The sequence below is a fragment of the Cyprinus carpio genome, chromosome B9 (assembly GCF_018340385.1).
Source record: "Cyprinus carpio isolate SPL01 chromosome B9, ASM1834038v1, whole genome shotgun sequence".
In the NCBI taxonomy this organism is placed as follows: domain Eukaryota; kingdom Metazoa; phylum Chordata; class Actinopteri; order Cypriniformes; family Cyprinidae; genus Cyprinus; species Cyprinus carpio.
In genome coordinates, this window is record NC_056605.1 from 26,812,787 (window position 1) to 26,832,440 (window position 19,654).

The 19,654-nt window shown below is 37.9% G+C and overlaps 1 pseudogene; it reads right to left on the reverse strand.

Annotated features, from left to right (window-relative positions):
- Nucleotides 1–1,245: 1,245 nt before the first annotated feature.
- LOC109050356 lies at nt 1,246–19,438 on the reverse strand (annotated as a pseudogene).
- Between the last annotated feature and the right edge of the window lie 216 nt (nt 19,439–19,654).

Below are 19,654 nucleotides of genomic sequence, written 5' to 3' on the forward strand. Positions count from 1 at the left end.
TCAGGAAAACTGACTAACATTACGATTTAAAATCAGAGTATAGCTCACATTCACTAAAATATTGAAAGGCTTTGTAGATTCAAACGTTGAACCTCCTCATTGAAACGGGCCCTGATGGCGTAAGATGGCGCTGGTAAAATATTTTGGTCACACCTGTGCGTGAGGTAAAGGTCCATTAGGCCCGAACTTCATGAACTGTTCAGGAGATTAGGCAAATACTACGAAATCTCTAAACAACTACCCACCTCCAAAAAAAAAAAAAAAAAAAAAACGAAAATTTTTTTAAAAGAACATAAATAGCCAACACACAAGACAGGAGAATACACACCTGTATTTACCTCATGAACGCCATCTAAAGTTTGCTGCAGCAATTACAACGACCTAAAGGTTTCTTTGTAGGTTTCTCATGTTATTTATGACTTATATATTAAGACATATCATTCATATTTATTTCGAATTTTTTTTACGTAAAGCAATGTTCTGTTGTACTTTGAGATGTATGAGGTAATTCTGTTTAAATGTTTTGTCTGCTTTTCAAGGCTATTCAAACTTTGTGTTAACTACTATCCCTGCTGAAAAAAACAGCTTAAACAAGCTTTCTGTTATTTCACAGTTTGCTAACTTTTTCATTATTCTAAATAAAAAATGAGGAAAATAGTAAATAAGAATGAGAAAGTTTGATTTGCAGTATGGTTTATTCATTTAAATTAACAAACATAAATATTCCCAGATAAACGATTCATTTAAATCAAGGCACTGCCATTACACAGCAAACAAAATCAGAAGTTCTTTATTTTATGTTGATCAATATTAAATTTGTCATGAGCCATGCTGCATACCACCTGAGGGCACTGTATAAACCAGATAAAGACACCACTCGTTAACTTTATTTAATTCATTTTATTAAAAGAAAGTACTCATCTTTCGTTTTTTATAAAATATTATTTAAATTTCCTTGGAGATGGGAAAAGAATATTTTTCCATCCGTACTACACGCACAACACCGAGATGTTTAACAATTAACAGGACAGAGATATGCATTGTACCATGACCAGCTGGATGTAGCTAAACACTCACAGATAATGATGTTTGATAGGCAGCTGTAAAAGTGACCTATGGCTCGTTTAAACACTAGTTTTAGTGTAAGACTCGGGCGTGTGAGAGCAAGTGTTTATAAAATGTGAATTCGTGAAATGCTATCTTTATGAAACAAAGTATGTTTTCTTCTCTTTTGGGACTGTATGCTCAATCAGCGTAACAGCTTATGAGTCTTTCCTGCTTCTCTGACTCCTGTGAGATACGCTCCATGGGTCGTGGTTGTAGAAGTTCACATGTGTAGCGTTTCACCAGCAAACAACACCTGAAGGTGCTTCAAAAACAAAGAGAAATAAAAACATTTTGGGTATTACCTTCATTACTTTGCTTTAATTTGTAAAATGCTGTCTTTTTTCACTATTTCAGTGTTGCTATTGTTAAAACTAAAATAATGTTTTTTTTGGTTTACTGAAAAAAAAAAAATAAATAAAATATAAAACTATAAAAGAAAAACTTAAATTAAAATTTAGAAACATCGCCTTGCAGCAAACTTCTATAAATCAGTTGAAGTACTAAAAATTACTAAAGCTAAAATAATAAAAAAATAGAATATATACAAATATAAAAGAAAATATAATAATGAAATGTTAAAAATAATATATGTAATGTTATACAGGCTGCATCTTAAAAAAAATTATATTTTTTTTTATTACTTTTTTTTGGACAAAGAGTGAAACTTCATATATTCTAGATTCATTACATGTAAAGTAAAAAAAAAACATTCAAAAGTTTTGTTTTAAATTTTGATGATTAGAGCTTACAGCTCATAAAGTCCAAAAATCCAGTATCTCAAATATTAGAATATTTACATTTGAGTTTCATTAAATGACTACATCCCTAAATAAAAGTCAGGTATCTATGTTTACTTTGAAACCACAATAATAGGGAAAGACTGCTGACTTGGCAATGGTCCAGAAGATGATCACTGACACTCCATAAAGAGGGTCACAAAGAAGGTCATTACTTAGAAAGGTGGTGGCTGTTCACAGAGTGCTGTATCAAAGCATATTAAAGTGCAACGTTGACTAGAAGGAAGAAAATGTTAGTAGGAAAAGTTGCAATAGCAACAGGGATGACCGCGGAGCTTGAGAATACTGTCAGCAAAGCCCATTCAAAAAAACACTTGGGAGAGCTTCACAAGGAGTGGACTGAAGCTGGAGTCAGTGCATCAAGAGTCCCCCCGCTCAGACGTCTTCAGGAAAAGGACTACCAAGCCACTTCTCAAACATAAACAATGTCAGAAGCATCGTACCTTGGCAAGCAAGAAAAAGAACTGGACTGTTGCTCAGTAGTCCAACAGTCCTTTTTCAGATTAAATAGTAATTTTGCATTTCACTTGGAAATCAAGGTCTAGGCAGTCCGGTCCTTCAGAGGAAGAGTGGAGAGTGCAAGGCAGAATCCAAGCTGCTTGAAGTCCAGTGTGAAGTTTCCGAAGTCAGTGGATGATTGGGGTGACGTGACATCTGCTGGGGTTGGTCCATGTGTTTTTATCAAGTCCAAAGTCAATGCAGCCGTGTCTACCAGGAGATTTTGGAGCAGTTCGATGCTTCCCATCCTGCTGACAAAGCTTTAGGGAGATGCTGATTTCCTTTTCCCAGCTGGACTTAGCACCTGCCCACGGTGCCAAACCACTTCCAAGTGGTTTGCTGACCATGATATTACTGTGCTTGATTGGCCAGAGCCAACATGTCTGACCTAAACCCCATATGGAATCTATGGGATAATGAGAAACAGTCGTTCCAACCATACAGATGAGCTATAGGCCGCTATTAAAGATCGGCTAGCAACGAAACCTGTGCTTCAATATTGCCTCAGCAGTGCCACAGCTGATCGCTTCCATTCCACACCTCACTGATGCTGTCATTTGTGCTTAGGAGCCCTGACCAAGTATTGCTGTGCATAAAAGACCATATCACTTTAAAGAGCTTGAGCTTTCTGTTTTTGCACATCCTTTTTGTTTTTTTGATTGATTCTATATTTTGAGATACTTATGGATTTTGGACTTGTTATGAGCGGTAAGCTGTAATCATCAAAATTAAACAAACAACACAAACAAACAAAAAAAAAAAAAAAGTTTGACATTTTTTACTTTACACATTAATGAATCTAGAAAATATGAAAGTTTCACTTTTTGAAATTGGTAAAAAAAAAAAAAAAAAAAAAACTTTTCAAGATATTCCATTTTTTTTTTAGATGCACCTGTTGATAAAACAAGCAAACACGTACAGTTATATGATGTTACCTTCCTCCCTCTGGATTCATTCTTTAGGAGGAAGAGGTGATGCTAATGGCCTTGTGTGCTTTCACTCCATCAACACCATCAGGAATAAATGTGGTAGGGAGCCACGGACGTGAGAATCAGAACCCCATCTGGAGATCAGCGTCTTTGAGACCTCTGGCACTGACCAGCCTTGTGAAAGACCTGAGCAACCTTTAAAAAGCAGTTGGTCAGCATTTGTGAGATTATTACTGCCATTTGCTGATAACCATACATTTTGCAACACGTTCCAAACTCTACCAACAAATTATAAAGGTCCCAGCCTTCTTTAGAATAGGTTCATACAACATTTGAATAGTTTACCAGTTTGAACGTCATCTATCAGAACACTGACCAATGATTCAAGATGTTGAAGGAGAGAATCTTGCTTCTACTGTTCTCTCCTAAACTGACCATAGTGGTTTGATAATATTTGTATCAGTTCAGATTTTGAAGTTCATCTTGTTGCTCCAACTCTCCATGTTTTATGATCATACATCTTTTTGAACATCTTTTTCACATTTTGGCATTGGTGTCTGTGATTAAATGTCTAGCAATTGCAACTCTTTCAAGGATTTTGACTGTGTGAAGTTCTGTGTGGTTGGTTTTTGTAGGAAAGGTTCTTCAAGTAGAATATGGAAATTTGCTGTTACTTTGCATCAGTAGTCCTGTGTTGTCGCTGAAAACAATTCTTCTTAGTGTTCGACAGTCCCTATTATTCACTTTTGGTTTTCACCCACTTTTCTATTTTATTTATTCCAAGCAAAAAATAATGACTAGAAACATTTTACCATGGCTGTCATTCATAGGTCATTCCACTGCAACATTAGTTTTGTATACCAAAATTCGGATCACAGTGCAGACCCCAAAAACACAAATTAAATTGTTATTTTTTTAACCAATATTTAACGCATGGTAAAATGATTATAATGTCAAATATTTAATCATTTCTGTTTACTATACCTTACACAGATATCTCCTATTTCACTGTCCTGAAGTTTCTCCATATACAGTGCTTCTCTACCTGTGATCCAGCCACACAGAGCCGTGGGATGACGGGCCACTGTATCAAAACCAGTGATCTTCTTGAACCACGTCTTCTTCCAGGCTTCTTCTTCAGACAGAGGACTCATAAACACTTTATATCTTCAGGCCCCTCTTTCCACAACACCTGCACCCCGGCACAGTCATCTGGCCGAAAAAAACTCTTCTCAAAAAACAAGAAACTATTTTTGTCTACTATGCCAAAGCTGAGATTCTCAATCGCAGACAGCTTTGTTGGTGGTAAGGGTGGTTCAAACATGGTTGAGGCTTTGTCTTTGAGAACCCCCAGAGAAACGGTGACAATCACATGGTCTGCCTCAAAGCTCTGTCCATTTTCACAAATGACCTGAACAGGATACCTTTGGTCTTCACAATGGCCTTTTTTGGCCAATCCCATCGGATTGCTCTTGACAGGTGCATTACACTGATGGTTTTCCTGAAGGTAGATCTTTCAGGAGAAACCTCCTAAGATTGCTCGATAGCCACCGGGTCCCCAAAGTGTTCAAAATCCTCCCTCTAAAGCAGTTGTAATAGCTAATCTGAAGATGCAGACACCTCATAGAGGCTAGAGCAAGCCTCGTCTGTGCATTCAGTCCTTTTGCACCATTCAAAAACTTGTGGGCCATCTTCTGTAGCTGCTAGAGGAGATTTCCCCAAAGGCAATCATCCAGATAAGCACCAAGACTTAGTTTCCTGTGCTTGTGCTTGAGTTCATTATCAAAAAGCTTTGTCTGTGAGCTTGCTGAAGTGTGGTGACACACCCTGATCTACAACTGTTTTGGAGACCTGCTTCCCATCTTCTTTGAAAAAGTAATCTTGAGGTGTGACAGAACGGGGCTGACACATGTTTTTGGATGCAGAAGGTCCCTCGCATAGCAGGTTCTTCTTCTTCGCAATTTTGTACAGGGGGTTTCCTTTCTGTCCGTGGATCCAGTTCGCTCCAACTTCAATGATGTTCTCTGTGAAGGGTTTAATGGTGTGCACTCGACCTCCAATTCTTTCCTTCGCCTCAAGAACCAGGACATTTTCAAATCCTGCCTTCACCAACGTGGCTGCAGCAGCCAACCCTGCAAAACCTGAACCGTACACTTACAACTTTAGCATACTTCTGGTCCAGAACAGCTCAAGATTTTTTTTCTTGCTGCTTGTTGAGCTTGTTTAGAGAGAGAGATAGCTGAAATTTATTAATGTATAACACATAGCAACTTTTAACGAGAGAAACAAGGTGATAAGAGAATTTGTGAAACTCTGCACTAGTGCACCAGTGCTTCCCTCATGCTGGGAAACCCTTTAAAACCTGACCTTTGTAGTCCATACAATATATAATTATTTACATAATCATGCAGAGGATGCACATGTCCCTCCAATGGCAGATGAAGATTCAAACACTATAGTACGCAGCATTACGTTCTCTCCTTTGGCACTTTGAAGGCTGCACAATAAAATCATCTATCTTGAACCTACATGAACGAACACGTTTTTATACAGCTGCCTAGACAGTAATGACTGTGTGCACACAGCGACATTAATGTGAAGTTCAAAATAAATGTCTGTGTAGGGGGAAAAAAATATATATTATGTGAAAACCTAGTCCCAGCCCCATTTAAACTAACCAAATAAATACTTATATAAAATATTACTTTTTTATGCCTTGTTTTTTAATTATTAACATTTAAAATTCGATGAATGACACTTCACAACTATCAAGTAATATCCCAATAAACGGGCAGATTCGCTGTAGCCCTACTATTCATGAGAGAACATTTGTTTCTGATTGCCCACATATGCAAATCCATAGGAAATAGTATTGCTTTTAAATAGAATACTTACTTTTAAAAAAAACACACAAACAAACAACACTATGCTAGCATACAGATAGCAACAAATGAGCTAACCATTTCATCCTCATTCAGAAGATGGCGCTATTCAACTATCATTTCTTTGGCCACTTTGCCCGAATTCAATGAACTATATAGGAAATAACTATATACTTCGAAAACATCCAAACGTCTAACTCATCTCCAAACAGAAAGCAAAAACGAGAAAAATTATGGAAAAAAATAATAACCCAAACAATCACAAGACAGGAACCCCATCTAAATGTTTGAATGCAGCCACAGCAACCATCTCAAGCGACAGTATTAAATTACCTTTCTGTTTGCAACTTGATTTATGAATTTGATATTTATACTTTGATATATTGATTGAACTATTAGACATATTCATATAATTCAGTTAGGAATTTATTCGTGATCATTGTTTTTTGCTGTACTTCGAGGCCATTCACTGACTGGCTCTGGTTTTCTGCTTTAGAGACAAATTGTGGAGAGGCAGCAACCTAGACTCGTTTAAAAGTCTCTTTCTTCGTCCCAGATGGGATGATGGTACACATGACTGACTTTAACATCTGATAAGCTTTTCCTAAGACGCTAGTAGCTGCCCCTATTTGACTATCATTCTCAACTTTGACCTGTATGCTAATTGAAATGAAAACTGTTTTTGAAACAAGTAGCCCTATGTTTTAGTGCTTTTGTTCGGCTGAGCATGCAAATGCTTTGGCTTAGGGCCACAAAAGGTTTTACAATTCTATATTTGATTTGGTGCCCAAGTTTAATGTATAAATTATTTGCATTAGCAGGAGGCAACAAAAAGATTTTTCCATTTACAATGAGATCTTTACCTGTTTATTGACTTTTCCATTAGACAGCTGGTGTGCCTCTTGTATGCAGTAACTGATTAATACCAATGAAATTACACATTAAGACCATATAAAGAACTCTCCCAGTGTCTTTTATAATTAATACCTCACGTATCATAGATTAACCATAAAAATTTTATCTTTATTGAAATATATTAAAATGTAATTGTAGTGCTTAGCCACTTAGTGTAAAGCAGCTTTTAGTCAGTGCTTGAAGGTTTCCCCTTGAGATGCAATTAAAAGAAAAAAAAGATTACATTGGAAAGTTTACCATGCAGCTTATTAATACAAATCCCTGTGTAAAAAAGACAGATTTGCAACCTGGCTCATTTTCCCATATCATCCCTATTTTCTGTATAAAAAAATTATACTCAATATACTTATAATTCTGTTTTTATAAATATATGGCAATTTCTAATAAATCAATGTGCCCATGCGCAAAACGACACATTTAAATAAGTAATTAAACCATGTAAACATGTAAATCTAAAAATTCTAAAGGAAATGTCCTGACTGTAAGTCTACTTGCATCGCACCACTACTAGCATTCAGTGTACAGTTTAGCATGAGAGGTACTGTTTTGCAGAACACTGGAGTGTATTTGTGCCCCATCCTAAACAGGCCCCAATTTTTTGTTTCTTCAGGGTCAGCTGCTGGCCAGGAACGGCAGGGCATAGTAAATTCCATTCCGAGAAATCCCCATGATCAAAGTTTAAAGTCGTCGTTTTTTGAGAGATAAGTCCTGCATAGATGACAGAGGATTGTGTGTTTAGTTTTAATCAACAGAAAGGGGAAAACTGACAAAACCATGTCTTTACATTTCACTCAAACATCAGTGAAAAGAAAAGTTTGCTATTAAGAAATTTGCTAATTGAGATTTTATTTTACTAATCACTTAAAAAAATCGCGGCATCTACTACCCATCATGTGTTAATTTCATACTGCTCATCATCATCATCATCAATCATCATCTAAAGTAAAAATGGAGAATGGGATTGGTTTAGCTTTTACAGTGATAAGAACGCCTCATTAATTTATATATGAGTTACCCTCAATGCACAACGCTTCCTATTTCAATGAAAATAAGGCAACTCCTAAAAAGTCCTAAAAATTAAGCTTTAGTTTTCTTTAAAAGTATTGTAACAATTTTTTTTCTTATTTGAAGTTTTTACTATTTTACGCATTTTATATTCAAATACATATATATCATATAGATATATATTAAGATATAATATTATAGATAATATATATTATGACTATACTAATATATATATATATAATATATAATATATTAGATATATTATTTCATTGTTGTTGGCATTTTTTTATTTTGACCATTGGGTATGTTAGATTTGTTAAGTTTGTTGATCAAAGGAAGTTCACCCTCTTTTCTTGTGGGGTTCGACGCCAGCAGGAATGTCTTCTGTCTGAACGTTGACCAAGCTTCCTCGGGAGGGAAGGTTTCCGTCACAGGACTGGGTAAGTTAGCCCCTTGCCAGTGTTGCGTTACTTGAGTTTGGTTTGGGTTTGCGGTTGGTTTGGTCAGAGCCTGTGCACAGGTGTTAAAGTATCAGGAGAAGGTACCCTCTCACGTTGTTACGGTAACATTAAATTGCATTCTAGAAGGTGCATTTTTGCACAAAAAGCATTCAAGTTAAGACTTTACATTATATCAGGTTCATGCCTCCGCTAAGTAACTGAACACCCAATGACGTAGACACTGCTAGTGAAAATTCTACCATTTGAAGTAATTGCATAACCTACCACAGTAGTTTTCGATGAGATCCGTAGCAGTGCCAAGCTCTTCGTTCTCAGCTGGTCGTAGGATTTCCCCCCCGAAAAGGAGAAAAATGTCAATTGACTAGGCCGACGCGCTCTTTGCGAGTAAAAAAAAAAAAAAAAAAAAAAAAAAAAAAAAAAAAAAAAAAAAAAAAAAAAAAAAAAAAAGAAAAAAAAAAAAAAGAAACAAAAAAAAAAAAAAAAAAAAAAATTGATCATGCTGAAACTCATGTTATCTACTTACACTCCACTTTTGTGGGTCCAGGCGTTGGAACCAGCCTGTAAAAGTGGGCGGCTCACTACCCTTGGGCTTCACCACTAAGAGAGTGTAATCCAGTTCCCATCTTCCTGCAGGATGGGACTTCAGCCTATATCCCTGTGCTGGAACCACTGGCGTCATGCTATCTCTTATGTCATTTTGCACCGTTGCCCGATCCACAGATAGACCTGACAGAACATCTTATGTGCGTTTTTCTAGTGTCTGGGAAAGAATATGACAGTGTTCTGAAGAGAAACAACCCACGGCTACACCCACCTGATCCCAGATGTCCGCAACATCACGTCCATCCTCATCCAGGTCATCGTGTTTAAAGTTTGTAATCTCCTGTTGCTACATAAGGCGACCTGCTCTGGTTTGAGTCACTCAAACAACCGGGGTGTGATACTGCCAGTTTCTCATCCTGAAGTCTGGAAAAAAGACGAAATGCCTAAGCTGTGTCCTAAGACTTGGTGGACTGTTCTATGGACGGCAGCATTGCATATATCCTTTGAGAAAAGAAGGCAATACCAAACTGCATTCTCTAATGAAATCGGTTTGTCCTATGCCACTCTCTCCTGTTTTTCTTCATTTGGAGGAGTGCTATAGAGTGCAACAGTTGACACCCACAATAAGGATGCATAATGGAATGATTAAAAATAATTTTTTAAAGCTTTTAAGCTATGAACCAAACCCACAAGGATTGGTTTGCCCACCCTCTCTGATTGGTGAAATTGTTTCTTTACAGCATCATTGGTTATTTTTCACTAAGTGTTTTTCAACTAAGAAATAACAATGGAAAACACAATTTTAAATAAAAAATGGCTTTTTAAATATACCAGTTTAATTCCTTACTTTGCATTGAAAATTCTAAAAGATGCCGAATTCCAATTTTAATGGCGAAAGAGTGGAATTTAAAATTAAGTGAAATTAAAATTCATGGTTGTTAATTTTGTAACTATACAAGCAATGTTACATTGAATACTGGAAGCAAAATAAATACAAAATCCATCTTTGAAATAACTGAAATTACTTTACAATTTAAAAAATATTAAATATAAAACAGTTTTGTTTTCTTTTTAAATTATTAGATGAGATTTCACAAACAATTGTCCTGTGTCAGTAGGATTTTGGGCAGCGCCAAGCAGATCCTTTTTGTTCTTTTACACACTGTACACTGTGCAAATGTGGCTATACCTTTTGCCCTGTTGGCATACTGTGACTTTCCGCCAAGGTTTACCCAGAAGTCAGCTGGTGCCTGACCCTATGCAATAAACATTCTTTCTCCCTCCTTGAGGAATGGCAATGGCACCAGCCGTTTTGGCCAGCTCTCCTCTGCATCTCCACTGTCAGCCCTGCACAGTTAGATTAGAAAACACTACTGGCACGTAGGTATGACATACAGGTAAGAAAATATGCAGAAAACGTCTTCTGAAATAGGCCGATATTCTCAGCATTTGATACTAACCACCTTGCCGGACCCACCAGTTAGCAGCACTTATCTGTGCTGAGCATACAACACATCGTTGGAGTTCAGATAAGAATGAGCGCGGAGGCACCTCAAACAGCATGTGTTGTTGAAACTCATTTGTTCCATGGACATGAAACAGTCTTACTGATTTTGTTGAGAATTGGAGGACTCCTTCCTCTGGAACTTCCTTCCTGTAAGTTAGATCCCATACACCAGGGGAAGATGATGACTGCATTCATTACAACTTAAATTCAAGTGTGTCATTTCTGCCACCACTAGTGGCACACCGTACACACATTGTGATCTGGACCACAACCCAGTCATAGGGTCAGTTTTCGTCGAAATTGAGATTTAATACTACATTTGAAAAGTGCTGAGATAAATAAGCTTTCCATTGATGTAGGGTTTGTTAGGAATAAGACAATATTTGGCAATATTTCTAATTGTCTTGGCAATAAAACTTGGACAGCTGAAAGTGATGTTTCATAGCAAAAAAAATATTATTCTGCATGCTACTAAAGCACTATCCTCAAAAGTGACAACCTTTGTTTCTTATACACTTCCGTCACAGGTGGCATATTAGTAGTTTAATGTAGCCGCCCTTCTAATAAGCACGCCTTTTATGAAGTGCCTAGGGACAAAGTTGTACCTTTGGAAGGGACTGTTCAAGTAGCAAGCTGTGTGCAACTTTTCTGGGGAGTTTTTTCAAGAACTAAACACAATCATTTTTACAACAGGAAGTGACTTTGTGGTTTTCGTTTTTGTTGTTTACAGCATAATATAGGAACAGAACTGACAAACTACCTCACTAAAACCAACATTTTTGCCCTTACAAAATGTTATGGCCATTAGGTGCATGGGTTTCCTTTCCCATGGGAACTCGGGACCTGTACATGGTTCTCGCTTGAACTTCTTTTCAATGATCACAGCCTGATAATTGCAGAAGCTTTCCTCTCCGCTGTGCTTGTCGCGCGGCGCCCTAAAGTGCCATCAGCATTTCAGAATTGAACTGAGAATGCCTTTACAAAGTCTAAATTCCTGACTTTAAATGTAATTTCAATTTTACATTTTAAAATATACTTAAATCAGAAATAAATATTTTACCTTATACTACTATTGTCCACAAACATTTCTGTTTTTACTGTATTATTGATCAAATAAATTGCAGGCCGTTGGTGAGCAATACTTCTTTCAAAAACAATAAAAAAATCTTCTTTTGTACAGGATTAGAGTACAAAGTCCAATTTAGTGAACATAAGAACGGAAGAGACACTTACTTGCCACCTGGTACAGAATGTATTGTAGTTTACTCTGTGTGACTTCATATTTGTAGAGAATGAGATAACAGTCCGCACACCGTAGATTTTGCCTAGCCACTTCCACTCTCCACAGGGAAACGTGCTCATTGTACCTCTATCCTCCATACCTGAGAGATGAACACAGTTCCATTATGGAGTCTGTTTTTCACTGAGATGAATGTACGCCATTTGAAAGTCATTTCACTGACCTCGCTTCGGCCTGACCTCATCATCCCCATTTTCTGCTGTGCAGCCAAGTCAGGTCTGGCAGGCATTGATGTGGCGTTCGAACTTGACTTGCTCAAACCCTTGGCTACAGAAAGCAGAAACCTAACCTAGTAGAGGTCAGAATCATGGGGGTTTCCTAAGGGGACGATTCATATGGATGCATTCCTTTGTTTTGTCTATTCTATTTTTTTAATTGGTTGACGCAGTGTTACACAGAACAGAATCTGATGCCATTTTTTTTATTAGGCATCTCACCCACAGCTGTTTTTTAGCCCACATCCTGTATACACGCTGCCTTATTCTTGTACATAGATGATGCCTGCATAGTACTGGTCATTTGACAGCAGTGCTAACTGAAATAGCATGGCAACTAACATTTTTCGTTGGTGTGTGAAAATATCCAAAGTTGCTTTTTTTCCTGATCAGTGTTACTCTTATCTTTCAGTCAATTGGTCATGATATATGTTTTATTTCTTTTTAGTTTTAGATATTAGTCAAAGTATTATGAAATATATATTTTTAATGTTTACTTTAGTTTTTAGTGTTATTTGTCTATAATGTCCGCTTTGACAAAAAGCTGAAAATAAAGTTTATTTTATATTATTTATATAATATAATTGTAGGTAATTATTATTATTTTATAAAATTTATTTTTAGCTTTATTTTCAGTTTATTTGTTTCAAGTAACAAAAAATGTTTACTATAACTACTCTTTTTCTGAACAAACAACAAAAAATACATAGCAGTATTGTGCATTGCAGTATAAGAGATCAATAATCAAATGCTTTCTTTTAAAGGAGCCTCTCTCAATATATTGCATTCAAAAAGACCTGATTGACTGGTCTGATAGTGAACCATTTTGTTTGAAAGATTCATGTAAAGAATTGGTTCAAGAGTGATTCACTGATTTGAATCCTTGCATGGCATTTTTAGACTGTCACTGCAACTGTACATGACTGGTGTTTTCAATTATATAAATTAGGGATGTATTTATTTGTATGTGTATGCTTTTCTTTACCAATTAGTAAGCCACATTCAGCCTAATTTCCCCCTGGGACTGTGAGTGGTGCCCAAATCCAACTGTCTGTCCCCTTGCCTTACGTCCCACTTATTCGGGAAGAGTTGCTTGAACCACACTGATGATTCGCTCACTTCGGATTACTGTCTCTACGTAGGTGGGATCGTGTAGGATATCCTTTCGCCTTTATGTTAGGAGCCCGTGTTAGAACAATTAATAACAGAAGTGCAGATGATGAAGGTGTTTCTTTAGCAAGAGATTTGATTCTACGTATGATTGACATATACCAACTTTGTGCTTTGTGCAATAATACTATGGCTGACGGTTAGAAATATTGGGCTGTATAAAGTAATAATTGTATACAAATGTCCCTTATGTCCACAAGAAATGGCTCTGAGGTGTTTTTTTTAGGTTTTGTGTGTTGTTTGTTGTAGAATGAGTCCACTTCGTCGAAAACGCATACTTTGATTACGCTGGGCTTCATTGGTGTAGAAGAAATCTCACCTCTGCTTTCTTCAGAGATTCTGCTCTGCCGCCTGAGACATAGTTTTTTGATTTTGCCTTTTTGTCCCTTCCAGAATAAAAGGATCTTATAATACCGCACTTGATCCACAGTATACAGATGAGGCTGACGGTCCCTCCGATCTTCACAGGAATCAAATGTCACTTGGCATATTTTTCCACTTTTAAAAGTGGGGTCTTTCTCAGTTCTCTACTTCAATGTGAGCGTTGTGCAAAAGTATCAACAGCTTCTTTGCGTTTTGAGACCCATGCATCTTTTATATCGCATGGCAGCGGATTAATATGGCTCATTTAAGCATTTGAATAGCACATTCATCCTGCAACTTGCTTGTTTCCTTTCTGGGTGCCTTTTATGTTTCCACTTCTTCCATTTCTTCAAATCAACATTTTTTGTCATTTTACAAGAGTCAAGAGTTTGGTATCTCTGTCCGTGTGAAGCCTATTTAAATCTATGGTCGTGGGGTTGTCTTGGGTTCACAATCTCATTGATGCAGCAAGTTATAGTCATTTTTTCCATGTGATCTTATCGACTCAAAATATACTCGAAACAACTTTATTTTGGCGTTAAAAGGTCCAAAACTTCTGTTGTCTTTCGTTAGCCTATTTCCTCCCAGCTATATCAGGAGAGCAGAGCTCAAATCCTTGGCTTTAATGTTTCACTTTTCATCACAATCAATACCTGATTAATAAAATCAAGTCGTCGCGATACATTCTTTCTCACACCAGCCAAACAAACTCCAGTTGAATTTCTGGTCTGAATTACAGAGAGCAATGGTTTGGCCAACAGCATTCTAACGGACTTATTTGTTGTACTTAGCTCTTTTTATATCTTGCATACACAAACCACATGACCAGGTCAGGCTGTATTTGTGAGCATGACTGTGTTCCTTATGGTCTTAGCTTGACAGGTTAGCCCCTACGAGGTGTACAACACATTATGCTGATTCGGGTGTCTACCACGCCCACTAATGAACAGGTTCAGCTGTGTGTGACTATGATTGTGTTACCTTACTGTCTTGTCTTGAAAGGTATCCGCTACGCAGCTGTACGATCAATGATGAAATCACCGTGCTACTTTGTGCAAAGGTAAAAGAGTTATGATGCCTTACTGTTAAACTATCTATCTTGGGACCCTATTAGGACCAGGCTATATGATGATCATGTATGCGAAATGCACTTCTCTGGGCACTGTATGACAAAGGTAAAGTTGTGGTGACGTTTAACGTATCTAGGGGGATCTTAGTATTGGGGTTGCTGGCTATATCATTAAATCATCTATATATCCCATCTATGTTCTATCGTACGTAATATGTGTATAGAGGTATATGATATGCGCTATATCTTCCTATCAGCGATGCGTGTTTCCCCTGAGCACTGTATGCTGAAATAGGGTTTAGTTTGGGGGCTGCCGGGTCAGGATTCGTCATACCTCAGTTTTCCGTAGGTCTTGTGGAGCGGTTTCAATGCACACTCCGCACTACAGGTTACCCTAGCATCTGAAATAATGTTCACAGGAAGATTAGTGCTTTAGCTGTGTAGCACCATATTTTGCCTTGACACATGCTTAACTTTTTGTGGGTTCAAAAACTAATTGAAAGCTCACTGACAGCGTTTAATGGCACGTCGGTGAGTTTCTCCATACCACAATTTTCCATCTGGGATGGGCATCTTTGATTGTGGTTGTTTTCTCCTCCCCATTGCCTTAATCACTCAATTGCATTGCGGTCTTCTGAAGAGTTCTGCATTCATCTCCTCTCCACTACCAGTACACTTGTACTCGAGCCCACCCCCTGTTCTTCGATCTCGAAAGCTGTGCCGTTGTGCTAGGTTCACTTTTTTCCCTATGAAAACAAAAGTCTTTAACACTGAACTTAAACAATGCTGCATATGTGGTGATGATACACCATCTGTCATCAAGAAACGTGATAGTTTTTTTCATCAACTGAAGGGGTAGTTTTGCATTGCAAATCAATTCTAATGGTTTTCCCTTAACCTTATCCATTGTGCGGATTAGCCTCGTGGGTCCCATCCACGCGAAGCATGAGTCAGGACCTCCCCAAGTCCAGGCATCAGGACCCACATCTCCTTGATTAAATCGTCTTCCAGCTCATGTATCCACCTGAATGTAGTGGGATTGAACATCATTATGTTACACTTTTGGGTGGTGGAAAACATGCTTACTTTAATAGCTCGCCTTTTCCATATTAATCTGGGGAAGAAAGACACCATAGTCTTTAAAGGCACCATTGGGTAATGACTAGCAACTTCATTTATGTGCTTGCATATGTGTATTAGCTGTTTAAGTAGCAGAAATAAATGCATGGGCATGTAGAGTATCTTAAAACTGTGTTTAAACATTACAACATGGGCGGGATTATTTTCAATAAAGCTTAAGGTGGAGCAGTTGATTTTTGTGTTGTTTTTGACACATTGCAGAAAAAAAAAACAAAAAAGAAGAAGTAGTAAAATGACACTGGGGTGTTTTACCACCCAACCATGTCTTTGTTGTATTAGGGTTTTTGAGGTTGTTCTGTGTTATTACTGGGGCTATTCTTTACCTCTGGGCAAACTACATGTATTGTTTCCTTCCACCATGCAGCAGTCTGCGAACTTGTTGTAACCGTGTTCGTCTACACTTGTTGTTCATACCAGAGGCACCTCCCACTTTTTTGTCTCTGGATAAAGAAAGAGATTTAACATTATCAACGGTTGACTCACAGTTTTTTACATCTCACTTCATGACAAGAATAAGTCTTTCTACGTAACTTTTTTTTTTCTTCCCCTTTTTTTTACCCGTTTAATTTCTTTAAACAAAATTTTTAATCTTGGTGACTAGCAGAGAAGCATTATAAGAGTGAAAGCGCTTCTCCACAGCATTCTAAAGATAAAGAGGGCCCGGTGGTTGTGAAAAGGAAATTATGAATTAACGGAAAGATATGTTTGCCACACGGTGTTGAAACTCCCCTTGAAAATGCCATTTATTTATTTATGCCATAAACGATAGAAGGATGACCTCCTGCCAACAATGTCCCAGTGGTCCTATTTCTTCACCCCCGCCAGAAGCAAAAATATAAAAAATCTGGTGAAGTGAATTGTCCCATTTCTCACTAAATACCAATTAAGGTCAATTCGTTCGGGGGAGCAATAAATGGATGTTTATGTTTATTATTTTGCATGTTGGACAATAGTGCCTATCTTTTTTTTTTTTTCACCTCGCATACCTTCCTCATTACTGTATGTAACTTACTTATTTGCCATTTAAATTAAGGACATTTGACACAAAGAAAATCTATATTAAAGATCAGAGCTACATTTGGAATATTCTCTATCAACTCAAAATTTTAAAACATGGAAACCTCACAGTAAGAACGACTGTGTCAAATTGTGATTCAGAGTTAAAATGATATCTAGCCCTAATAGCTTAGAGGCTTCGTTCTTTTGTGCAAAATTTAGTTTTATTTTGATTTATTTGTATAGGCAAAAGACATTCTAATGACGTAAATATACATTGAACCAAAAAATAAAATCGGTTTTATTCTTACTATTATTATTATTATTTTTTCTAAGTTTACTATGATTATTTTTGGGGTGAAGTGTTTTGGGTTGAACGCTACAAGGTCAGCTCGTTCAGTGAAAGCACTGTGGGGCTTACACTTACTATCAGGGGTCAGGAACCTTTTTTCCCCCACCAATGACCAAATTTTAATCTTGAAATACAATTCTTGAAAATAGATATATGGTAGCGGATTGAGTTTCTGTTTCACTGCTTGGAGGTTTAATAATTCTGTTGTCCCCCCCCCCTGTCTTTTTTTTCAATTATAGCAAGGCAATTCCCAGTCTTTCGGTCTCATTCTCTTCACGTTTACTGGGTTTAATAAAAAGTACTAAGTCCCACCCGCTGAAGCTTCACGGAAAAAAGACAGAAGCTAAAGATAACCGGCGAATGTTCATTATGGCTCTTGTCACAGATACCAACCATCTTCTATAAAATCAAATGTAGTCTTTGTCTTCATGAAGTGATTATTACAACTATTATTCGATTTTTTTTTTTTCTTTTTCTAATGTTCAAAAAAATCGGGTCTTATTCCACTATTACCGGCGGATGGACAAACTTAACGAGACTGAAGGTCTGTGAATCATGGCAGTTTATTATTTGGCCAAGGCCACCCATGAGGCCGTTTGACTGACAGGTCAAACAACCAATCACACGTTTGTTCGGTCCGTCAGTTCCAAGGTTCAAAAGAATGGCTTAACATCAGGGGGTCAGGAACCGTTTTTTCACCAAAAGAGCCAAATTTTTATTTTTGAACAATAAAAATTCTTGAAATATATATAGATAGCGGATTGAACCGTTCTAGTGTTCACGGAGGCTTTGCGTTTAATTAATCTGTCGTTCGTTTGTAATATAAAAGCATTGTCCCGCTCTTATGTCTCATTACCTTCACGTTACTTTAATATACTAACAGTCCCAATCGCTTGAAAGCTCGCACGGAAAAAAAAAGCAAAAAGTAACCGGCGGAATGTTCAACGGCTATTGGCCACAGGAGGAAAACACCTCTTAGAAACAATCCACAAGTATATTTGTTCAGTCAGTACGTTTCACACGTTTTTTTCTTGCTGTAAAAAAAAACTCGTTCTGTTCACTATTACCACAAATAACAGGACTGAAGGTCTGGAAATCATGGCAGGCTTTTATTGGCACGGCCAACCCATGAGGCGTGTGGATGACATGTCAAAACAACCAATCACAGTTGTTTGTTGTCAGCACATGTTTCGGGGCGTGGAAAATGTTGCCCCAAAGAAAGACTGGTGTGGTCAAAAACCTCGGACCATATTTAAAGCCGTCCACCGGCCACCCTCGACCCCCGCCCCGCCAGAGGAAAAGACTTTAAATATTTCACATAGCTTTTGACAATCAGCGTTTAGCGTTCGCGCGGCCGGAATAAAGTCTTCGTCGTCAAACGTGTAAGACACGGCCAGGAGTTTCCAAGACGTTTGAATACAGCTATCTTGGTTTCCGGCAAACACGTTGAAAGAAACATGCGACATAACGAAACAATACCTAGCCGGGGTGAAACCTCCTGTAGAATTAACCCATCCAATGGAAGACTTCGACACCTCCTGCAGTGTTTCCAATATTGTGGCCAATATGCAGGAGACGTTCAGACAAGGTCTGTGGCATGAGATGACTACTCGACCCATGGCTTACATGATGCTCTGAGTGTTGACGTATCCTTGGAAATTGTGGCGCTCTCGTGACCTGGCGTCCTCACGGTGGCTGCACGCAGCGCACCCCTAGGTGTTTCAGATCACGATCTGACGTGGTGTATATCGCTGCTGTCTCCCTCTCAATCCTGGAGGGTTCCTTGCCCATCCAATAAAAGGCTCTATGTCATAGGTGTAGTTGTTGCTGGTCTTGTGAGTCTGAAAAGGGAGTTGGTTTTTTGCTTTAGCGGTTAGTTTTTGTCAGCTTAAATGAGTCAATTATGGACACTAAGCGCTGATACTTAAGTAGAGTATTACGTAGCTGTCTCCTCAAAAACCTGCCGCCCGAACAATGTATTAGATGGACAGGGCACGAGCTCCATGTTCTGACCAATAATTTAAAAAGAAGAATGAATTAATGATTTTGCTAAGTGTCCGTATCCCAAATGTCGACTTGCAGTAATTTGACAAAGTAATATCATTACCTCCACTCTCCAGTATCTGGAAGTCCTGGGTGTGGTTTTGTTGAGGACTTTGGGAACATCGGTCTTGACATCCTGTGGGCATGGGTGCCAGCTTAAGTATCAGGGAAATACCTGGACGAGAGAGGGTTGGATAGAAATTACTTGAGTTCAAAGATACAGGTTGTTTTCTTAGAACTACAAAGCATTACATATCCTAAAAGTGACGTGACATTACAGCCAAGTATGGTGACCCATACTCAGAAATTCATGCTCTTGCATTTAACCCATCCAAAGTGCACACACAGCAGCAGTGAACACC